At 43.1% G+C, this 10,284-nt stretch overlaps 1 pseudogene; it reads left to right on the plus strand.

The window, feature by feature from the left end:
- Positions 1-5,847: 5,847 nt before the first annotated feature.
- LOC105540221 overlaps positions 5,848-10,284 on the plus strand; it is a 9,869-nt pseudogene continuing 5,432 nt past the window's right edge.

Here is a 10,284-nt window from a genome sequence, read left to right on the forward strand (position 1 = left end):
TCACCCAGGCTGGAGTGCAGTGGCAAGATCTCAGCTCACCACAACCTCTGCCTCCTGGGTTCAAGTGATTCTTCTGCCTCAGCTGGGCAGCTGGGATTACAGGAGCACACCACCATGACTGGCTAATTTTTATATATATATTTTTTTAGTATAGATGGGGTTTCACGATGTTGGCCAAGCTGGTCTCGAACTCCTGACCTGAAGTGATCCACCCGCCTAACCCTCCCAAAGTGCTGGGATTACAGGCATGAGCCACCGCATCTGGCCAAGAAAAAGAACTTCTTAGTTCAACAGTTTCAACACAATATTTGGAATTGAGTTATTGGGTCATGGCTTTGGTCATGACTTCATCCTTGAACCAATCACTCTGGCCTGGAGGATGGAATGCTGTAATTGGCCAGGCCTGGATCATGCACCCATAACCCATCTAAGCCACATGCACTGAGAGTGGGGCAGCATTCATTTCCAAAGAAGAATGGTGGTGGCATTAATAGCAGAAGGGGAAGTAGATGCTGGGGAGGCAGAGGTAACAGATGTCCACCGTGTGTGCCTAGAAGAAAAAAACTAGAACCTACCATCTCTACTGTGGGCAGTACGACCCAAAGTGAATGAGCTAATATAAATGGGAACACCAAGTGCTGTTAGCTTTAGATAATAGCAGCTGGACAATGGGGTAGTGACCTTCTCCCAAAAAGGTGGGTCGCACATCCAGGCTGTGGGTCATTCATTTAATTTGCGTATAGAGTACCTGCTGTGTGCAGAGCACGGTTCAAAGTACACAAAAGTAGATGTTATGCTCTCTGTCCTCAAGGAGCAGATAACGAAGTAAGATAAAGGAGCCCTACTCTCGCAGCGCACGAGCAATTCATGATCAATGAGTGTACGCAGAATCATGAGCACCAACTTTATCCTGAAGTGTTGAGAGAACCCAAGTGAGGGAGAAATAAATGTTTTCATTTTAATTTCTGTATCTTCCACTTTTATTCAACAAATATTTACTATATGCCTACTAAATGCCAAGTCCCACAGGACTCTAGAAACTTTGTAGAAAGGATTTCAGACAGATTCCCAGGATGTGTAAAATACTAGAAAGAGAAAATAAATTGAAAGTGGGGAAAAGGAATCTAGAAATCAAGTATGCAACAAAGTGAATTCAGCAATAAAGCAAAACACGTAAACCATGATTACTTACATTTCCACCATGGATGGGCCGTAGGATGTATGACATAATAAATAATTTGCATAACAAACCCAACATCCGGTAGAGGGGTTCTGTTTTCCCATAGAAATGATGGAGTCTCACTAAGGCACAAGATATGGTGAATGTAATTCTACTGAAACTGTGGTGGGTGTGGGGAAGGCAACATAGTCCAGCTGAGACACTGGGTTGTCTGCTAACTGGACCTAGCCTACGGATGGATTTCGTCATATCTGGGAGCTCAGGTGGACTGCATGCATTTTAAACAACTCTGGGTTGTTCTCTGCACTAACATTTTAATAAATATTTAGTGGCAGTGAGCTCAGAATTGTAATCTTTGGCAAGTGCCTGGGGTGCAGCTGCCATTCTTTATTGGTGGCTGAGTAAGATATGAGGCTCTCAACTTTTAACACATTTTTGTTTTGTTTTAACACGGCTCACCAAGATGGAAGAACAGAGCCCATAGGTCCACTTACTAAATGGATTCCCACTTTACAGTGAAGAAGGAGCTTGCAGTAACCACAAAAGTTTCTGTATAAGCAAATTTAGGGAATTGAATTTCAGACAGTGTGGTTGTCTCCTTACTTACGAACTTGGAATACCTACCTAGGTAACAACTAGCATCAAACGTTTTTGATCTGTAGCCTTTCTTTCTGTCCATAATTGGCTAGTAGCTTCTGCTGTATATACAAACCATTCCCTGTCCGAGAAAATTAAACTATATCATCAGAGTAAGAAAGAATATTTATTTTTCTTTTGTGTGAGTGCGGTTTTTGTTTTTCTGGTGTTTTTTGGGGGGAAGAGTTGTTTGTTTTTGAGGAAGGACTTGCTCTGTCACCCAGGCTGGAGTGCAGTAGCCCTATTATAGCTCACTGTAGCCTCGACCTCCTGGGCTTAAGTGATCCTCCGGCCTCAGCCTCCCGAGTAGCTGGGTCTAGAGATGCACACCACCACGCCTGGCTAATCTTTTAAGTTTTTTGTAGAAACAGAGTCTTGCTATGTTACCCAAGCTGGTCTCAAACTCCTGGCCTCAAGCAATCCTCCCGCCTTGGCCTCCCCAAAGTGCTGGTATTATAGGCATGAACCATTATGCCCAGCCTCTTTTTTTTTTTTTTTCCTTAATAGCAAGGGAGGCTATGCAACCAGCTTATCCAAAGATGGCATCGGGTTTTTTTTGTTTTGTTTTGTTTTTGTTTTTATGAGTGGAAAAGTACATGGTGTCAGAGCTCAGCCTGGATCAGCCCTCAGGAAAGTTGTTCCACAGCTCTGACCCATGAAGCAGAAGGGCAGTGCCCGGTCAATTCGTCCATGGCCCATAGCTGAGGATAGGTCAATAAAAGTTGCAAATGATTTGATATTATTCTTACTACCATAAGGCAAAAATGATGGCAGTAGCAGCCTATTGTGGAATTATTATTTAAAGCTCATCTGTTCCTTATGTCAAATGCTGATCTGAGAATCCCAATTTATACCATTTGTTAAAAAGCTGGCATGGAATTTGGGTAGAATGGCCAATAAACAAATAGACTTTTCATTTGAGTTAGAGGAGATACAGGATGTCCTTATTGAAGGCAAGATAAACTGGACTCTGTGTCTAGCCAAAGCCAAGTCCATAGAGTGATAAAATAAAAATGAACACAATAAATAAATAAAGCAATCAATACACCTGAGGATTGGAGCTCATGATTCAGAAGCGTTGACAACTCTAGAGGCAGAAAGTTCTACGTGGGTGCTTTAGATTAGGGTCAAGTTTTAAAATTGCCTGGGCAGCGAAGGACCATAACTGGGTTCTAGTCAGAGACTCGCCTCATATTTATAAAACTTGGGGCAGTTGACTCCGTTTTGTAAGAGCTGGAGGAAGTGAACTTCCTAGGTGTGTTACTCAGCATTGGGCCACACACAAACCCACTTTCCAGAATAACTCAGAAAGCTTCCAGAGTCCGCCTTTGTTGCCAGAGATCTATCAGCCAGATTCAATTCTTACCACAATGTATTGAAGTAAAGTATTTTTAAGACAGTGAAAGGCTGGGCCCGGTGGCTCATGCCTGTTATCCCAACACTTTGGGAGGCTGTGGCGGGCTGATCACGAGGTCAGGAGATCGAGACCAGCCTGGCCAACATGGTGAAACCCCATCTCTACTAAAAATACAAAAATTAGCCTGGCGTGGTGGCATGTGCCTGTAATCCCAGCTGCTCAGGAGGCTGAGGGGGGAGAATTGCTTGAACCCAGGAGGCAGAGGTTGCGGTGAGCCAAGATCGCACCACTGCATTCCAGTCTGGCGACAGAGGGAGACTCCGTCTCAAAAAAACTAAATAAATAAATACGATGAAAAATGTAGGATAAACTGTAACTTTGATGAAGTCCTGAGTGGCCTCTTCCTATCTTGGTTTTTCACAGCTTCTTCATTGGACTTGTTAAAGGTTATTTTTGGTTACCCAAAAATCCTTCTTAAACCAAATGTATGGAAAGGAGGACCCACATTTGCAGTAACATTTTGAAACTAAAACTGATTCTTAGTTATTTGCGTGACGTTATGTGAGAACTTCGCCTTCAGAACACTGCAAGTGATGATTTTAATAGTTCTCAGCTAACACCGGGTTGCAAGTAGAGCTTTCTCCCTCAGTGCTAGGGGAGGCATAATGCCAAGCTTATGAGGGCAGGTGCAGGGGTGAGACTGACTGGGGAGATTTCTGGCTTCCTCACTTACTGGTTGTGTGACTTCAAAAAGTAAATTGACCTCCCTGGTCTCACAGTCTTCAACGTTTTAAAATGTAAATAATACCAGCATTAGGCCAGGCACGGTGGCTCACGCCTGTAATCCCAGCACTTTGGGAGGTCGAGGTGGGCAGATCACTTGAGGTCAGGAGTTCCAGCCCAGCCTGGCCAATATGGTGAAACTCTGTCTCTACTGAAAACATACATAAATTAGCTGGGCATGGCGGCTGGCACCTGTAATCCCAGCTACCCCGGAGGATGAGACAGGAGAATCGCTTGAGCCTGGGAGGCAGAGATTGCAGTGAGTCGAGATTGCACCACTACACTCCATCCCGGGCGACAGAGTGAGACTGTCTCAAAAAAAAAAACAAAAACAAAAACAGGATTAAATAAGAATGCATACACATGGCTAAGCGCAGTACAATTTGCAGATGCAGACACAACTCAATACATGACAACTATGGATAATATAATAACAATAATAGAAATAAGGCCTAAGTCTAGTAGTTGCCCCTGTGCCCAATCCCTACTTTCATTTAAAAGACACCCTTGGCCAGGCATGGTGGCTCACACCTGTAATCTTAGCACTTTAGGAGGTTGTAGCAGGAGGATCACTTGAGCCCAGGAGTTTGAGACCTGCCTGGGCAGCATGGTGAGACCCAGTCTCTACAAAAAATACGGAAAGTAGCCAGGCATGGTAGTTTGCACCGATAGTCCCAACTACTCGGGAGGCTGAGGTGGGAGGATCGCTTGAGCCAAGGAGGTCAAGGCTGCAGTGAGCCGTGATTGGGCCACTGTCCTGCAACCTGGGTGACAGAGAAAGACTCCGTCTCCAAAATAAAAAAATAAAAGCTACCCTTCTGGGTAGGCAGGCCTGAGTGTTCGGTAGAGCTTGACTTTTAAAAGAACCATCCCGTGGGGAGGCTTCCAGCCCCACTTTTCCCCATCACCACCATCCCCAGCTTCTCCCGTCTCCCAAGATAGGGAGGCTGGGAAACACACGCCCAAGTGCTTGCCAGGAAGTATGGGAGTGGGAGTGAGAGACTGCCTGATAATAAGAGAAGTGGGGTTACTGGAGCCCGGATCTTGGGGCACCTCCCAAGCCACCCAAGGCTCAGAACACTTGGAAAGTGGAGAGCGGTGTTCAGACAAGCTAAACATTCGGAGATACTGAATATCTGGGTCCAGACCACCACAGTAAAGCAAGTTGCACCCATTTTTTTTGTTTTGACTTCCTAGTGCATATAAAAGTTATGTTTACACTACACTGTAGTCTGTTAACTGTGCAATAGCACTATATCTTAAAAAAATGTACATATCTTAATTGTACAATACTTTATTGCCAAGTCACAGCAAGCACGCCGGCAGGAGACACGTGGGTCCTGCACTCCGGCCTCTGGAAACCAAGATTTGCTTTCTGCTTACTCTGGGCTGAGGTGTTCATGATGGAGTCAGCCAAAGAGGAGAAAATCTGTTCTGGTGAGCCCTGGCCTCTTCTAGCCCCCAAGTATGCCATGGCTGAGGAGTGGGCACCACGGACCAGACCGAGGTTGGGTTTCAAACCAAGATACTTGATTGTCCTACTTAAGATAAACAGCTTTGAGTGCTTCACGGTGAAAATGGCATAATCCATGTTAACATGTCACAACTTGAAGGCGTGACAGTTAAAGAACACACTGGGACTTGTGGCACATGGAAATGTGTGCACAGAAAAGAGAAATCCCTAATTCTTTAAAAGTAGGAAGACATTCTTCCTTGCCAAAATGCATACATTCGGCTCAGTTATCAAGTTTGAAAATCTCCAAGAATTAAAGAGAGGGTCCCATCACAGCCCGTGGGGTTACAGCAATATGTTCTACAGTGGCCCTGATTGACTCTGTATTGTGAAATCAGCCCTTACATAGAACTGGAGGAAGTGTGAATTTCATCACACATTCACAACGATTACGGTTACCAAAATCATACTTCGTTCACTCTGTTCCTCCTTTTAGCACCTCTGGCTTGTATCCATGCTGCTTTCATTTTTATTTTGACTGTGTACACACAGCTTTGTAATCGGCTCTTCTTTGGAGGGAACACACTAAACACTGATACAAGTGCGGCCTGGAGAGATCCTCTTTCAGTTCTTCCGCCTGGATTCACCGCATTTGCTGCCTTCTTGTTTACCTTGGGATTCATTTTAGGAACAACCATAGCTATTGGGAAGTTTTTTGTTTGTTTTTACCTTACAAGTTCTGGGACAACATGTGCAGATCGTGCAGGTTTGTTGCATAGGTATACACATGCCATAGTGGTTTGCTGTATCTATCAACTTGTCATCTAGGTTTTAAGCCCCACATGCATTAGGTATTTGTCCTAATGCTCTCCCTCCTCTTGTCCCCCACCTCCCAACAGGCCTTGGTGTGTAATGTTCCCCTTCTTGTGTCCATGTGTTCTTATTGTTCAACTCCCACTTATGAGTGAGAACATGCAGTGTTTGGTTTTCTGTTCCTCTGTTAGTTTGCTGAGAATGATGGCTTCCAGCTTCATCCATGTCCCTGCAAAGGACATGAACTCATTCTTTTTTTTATGGCTGCATAATATTCCACAGTGAATATGTGGCATATTTTCTTTACCCAGTCGATCATTGATGGGCATTTGGGTTGGTTCCATGTCTTTGCTATTGTGAATAGTGCCACAAGAAACATACGTGTGCATGTGTCTTTATAGTAGAATGATTTATAATCCTTTGGTTATATACCCAGTAATGGGATGGCTGGGTCAAATGGTATTTCTGGTTCTAGATCCTTGAGGAATCACCACACTGTCTTCCACAATGGTTAAACTAATTTACACTCCCACCAGCAGTGTAAAAGTGTTCCTATTTCTCCACATCCTTGCCAGCATCTGTTGTTTCCTGACTTTTTAATGATCACCATTCTAACTGGCATGAGATGGTATCTCATTGTGGTTTTGACTTGCATTTCTCTAATGACCAAGAAGTTTGTTTTTTATCCAGATGAAAATCATCCTCAGAAACAAAACTTTTAGTCAGTCATGGATTGAAGAGAAAGCTAAAGATTGAATTTAACATTATCAACTAGAGGTCTTCGTTTTTCTTTGTTGATATGAGAAGTAAATGGAGGAACTTTAAACAAGTATTTGTGTGGTCAGGGGTCCCTGAAGGAGATGGCCTGGAGTGGCCAATGAGAGAAGGCTATCACCATTACAGCTTAACACTAGAACAGTTGAAATAAAAAGCAGATAAGAGGCTGGGCACAGTAGCTCATGCCTGTAATCCCAGCAATTTGGGAGGCCCAGGCTGGAGTGCAGTGGCACAATCATACCTCACTACAGGCTTGAACTCCTGGGCTTAAAAGCTCCTCCTGCCTCAGCCTCCCAGGTTACTGGGACTACAGATCCACACCACTACACCCAACTAATTTTTTATTTTTATTTTTATTTTTTTTTGTAGAGACAGGGTCTCACTATTTTGCCCAGGCTGGTCTTGAACTCCTGGCCTCAAGCAATCCTCCCACCTCAGTCTCCCAAAGTGCTGGGATTACAGGCATGAGCCACTGGCCCTGATACAATTTTTCTAAATGTGTATATATCTTGAAAATGTCTGGAAAGATTTAAGTTCAAAGTGGTTATCATGATGGTGGGAATTTTTTTCTACTTTATTTGTCTTATTCCTGAAGTTTTTTGAATGAGTATTCTTTTCAGATCATATGAAAATAATTTTTATTTTGACAAAAGTAAAATGACAAACGTTTATTTTTAAAAGTTTCTGAATAAATATTTGCTATTTTCTTCCCTTGAAGAAATTAAAAATCAATGACTGTCAAGTGGGAAAAAAATGTTGTTATATTGAAATGCTCAAATGCAAATCAAAACCATGAGGATGTGGGGCAACAGGAACTCTCACTCATTGCTGGTGGGAATGCCAAATGGTACAGCTACTTTGAAAGGCAATTTGGAAGTTTCTTACAAAACTAAACATATTCTTACCAGAAGATCTTGCAATTGCACTCCTTGGTATTTACCCAAATGAGTTGAGAAGTTATGCTAACACAGAAACTTGCAAAAGGATTTTTTTTTTTTTTTTTTTTTTGAGACAGAGTCTGTCTTTGTCACCCAGGCTGGAGTGCATTGGTGCGATCTGGGCTCATGGCAACTTCTGCCTCCCAGATTCAAGCGATTCTTTTGCCTCAGCCCCCTGAGTAGCTAGGACTACAGGCATGTGTCACCACACCTAGTTAATTTTGTATTTTTAGTAGAGATGGGTTTTCGCCATGTTGGCCAGGGTGGTCTCAAACTCCTGATCTCAGGTGATCTGCTTGCCTCAGCCTCCCAAAGTGCTGGGATTACAGGTGTGAGCCACTGCACCCAGCCCAAAAGGATGTTTAGAGCAACTTTATTCATAACTGCCAAAACTTGGAGGCAACTAAGCTGTCCTTGAGTAGGTGAGTGGATATGTAAACTGTAGTACATCCAAACAATGAAACATCATTCAGCACTAAAAAGAAATAAAATATCAAACCATAAAAAGACATGGAGAAAACTTAAATCCCTACTGCTAAGTAAAAGAAGTCAACCTTAAAAAGGCCACATACTGTATGATTTCAATTATATGGCATTCTGGAAAAGGCAAAACTATGGAGACAGTAAAAAGATCAATGGTTGCCAGTGGTTGTGGGGAGGAAAGGATGAATAATGGTCAGTGAAATTACTCTGTATGACACTACAGTATAAGGGTGGATACATGGCATTATACATTTGTCAAAACCCATTGAATGTACAACACCAAGAGCAAACCCTAACGCAAACTATGAACTTTGGGTGATAATGACGTGTCAATGTAGGTTCATTGGTTGTAACAAATGAACCGTTTTGGTGTAGGACTTTGATAGTGGAGGAAGCTGAGAGTGTGTTGGTGTTGGGTGTAATGGAAACTCTCTATACTTTCTGTTCAATGTTTCTGTGAACCTAAAACTACTCTTAAAAAAAAAAATAGTCTGGGCTGGGCGCAGTGGCTCACACCCGTAATCCCAGCACTTCGGGAGGCCGAGGCAGGTGGATCATGAGGTCAACAGATTGAGATCATCCTGGACAACATGGTGAAACCCTATCTCTACTAAAAACACAAGAATTAGCAGGGTGGCATGCGTCTGCAGTCCCAGCTACTGAGGAGGCTGAGGTAAGAGAATCGCTTGAACCCAGGAGGTGGAGGTTGCAGTGAGCTGAGATCACACCATTGCACTCTAGCCTGGCAACAGAGCGAGACTCTATCTAAAAAAAAAAAAAAAAAAAAAAAAAAAAAATCTGTTTAATTAAAACATGCTCACATACAATGTTTTTAAAATAGCCACCCATTAGGATGGCTACTTTAAAAAAATAAAAAACAACCCTAAAAATAACAAAGTGTTGGCAAGGATGTGGAGAAATTGGAATCATTGTACACCACTGTTGGTGGAAATGGAAAATGATGTGGTCCCTATAGAAAACCATTTGGCACTTCATCAAAAAAGTAAAAAGAAAATTATCAGATGGTCTAGCAATTCTGTATCTGGGTGTATACCCAGAAGAAGTAAAAGCAGGGTCTCAAAGAGCTATTTGTACATCCATGTTCATAGTGGCATTATTCACAATAGCCAAGAAGTGAAAGGACTTCGAGTGTCACTCAATAAATGAATGAATAAACAGAATGTGTTATACAGATACAATGAAATATTATTCAGCTTTAAAAAGGAAGGAGGCCACACATTGGCTCATGCCTGTAATCCCTGCACGTTGGGAGACACAGGTGGGAGGATCGCTTGAAGCCAGGAGTTGAAGACCAGCCTAGGCAACATATTGAGACACCCCCTCCCACCGTCTCTACAAAAATTAAAACTTTTTAAAAATTAGCTGGGTGTGGTGGAACATGCCTATAGTCCTAGCTGTTTGGGAGGTTGAGGCAGGAGCATTGCTCAAGCCAAGGAGTTTGAGGCTGCAGTGAGCTATGATCACGCCACTGCACACCAGGCTGGGTGACAAAGTAAGACCCTGTCTCTGAAAAATAAAATTACATAAATACAAAGCAAGGAAATTTTGACTCATACTATAGCATGGATGAACCTTGAGGGCAAACACTGTGTGACTCCACTCTTATAAGGTACTCAGAGTTGTCAGATTCAGAGACAGAAAGCAAAAGAGCGGTTGCCAGGGGCTAGGGGAGGGCAAAGTGAGGAGTTGTTTAATGGATACAGTTTCAGTTTTGCAAGATAAAAAAGTTCTGGAGACTGGTTGTATAACGGTGGCTCACGCCTGTAATCCCAGCACTTTGGGAGGCCGAGGCGGGCGGATCACAAGGTCAGGAGATGGAGACCATGGTGAAACCCCGTCTCTA

This window comes from Mandrillus leucophaeus, unplaced genomic scaffold (assembly GCF_000951045.1).
Source record: "Mandrillus leucophaeus isolate KB7577 unplaced genomic scaffold, Mleu.le_1.0 Scaffold216, whole genome shotgun sequence".
NCBI classification, from domain to species: domain Eukaryota; kingdom Metazoa; phylum Chordata; class Mammalia; order Primates; family Cercopithecidae; genus Mandrillus; species Mandrillus leucophaeus.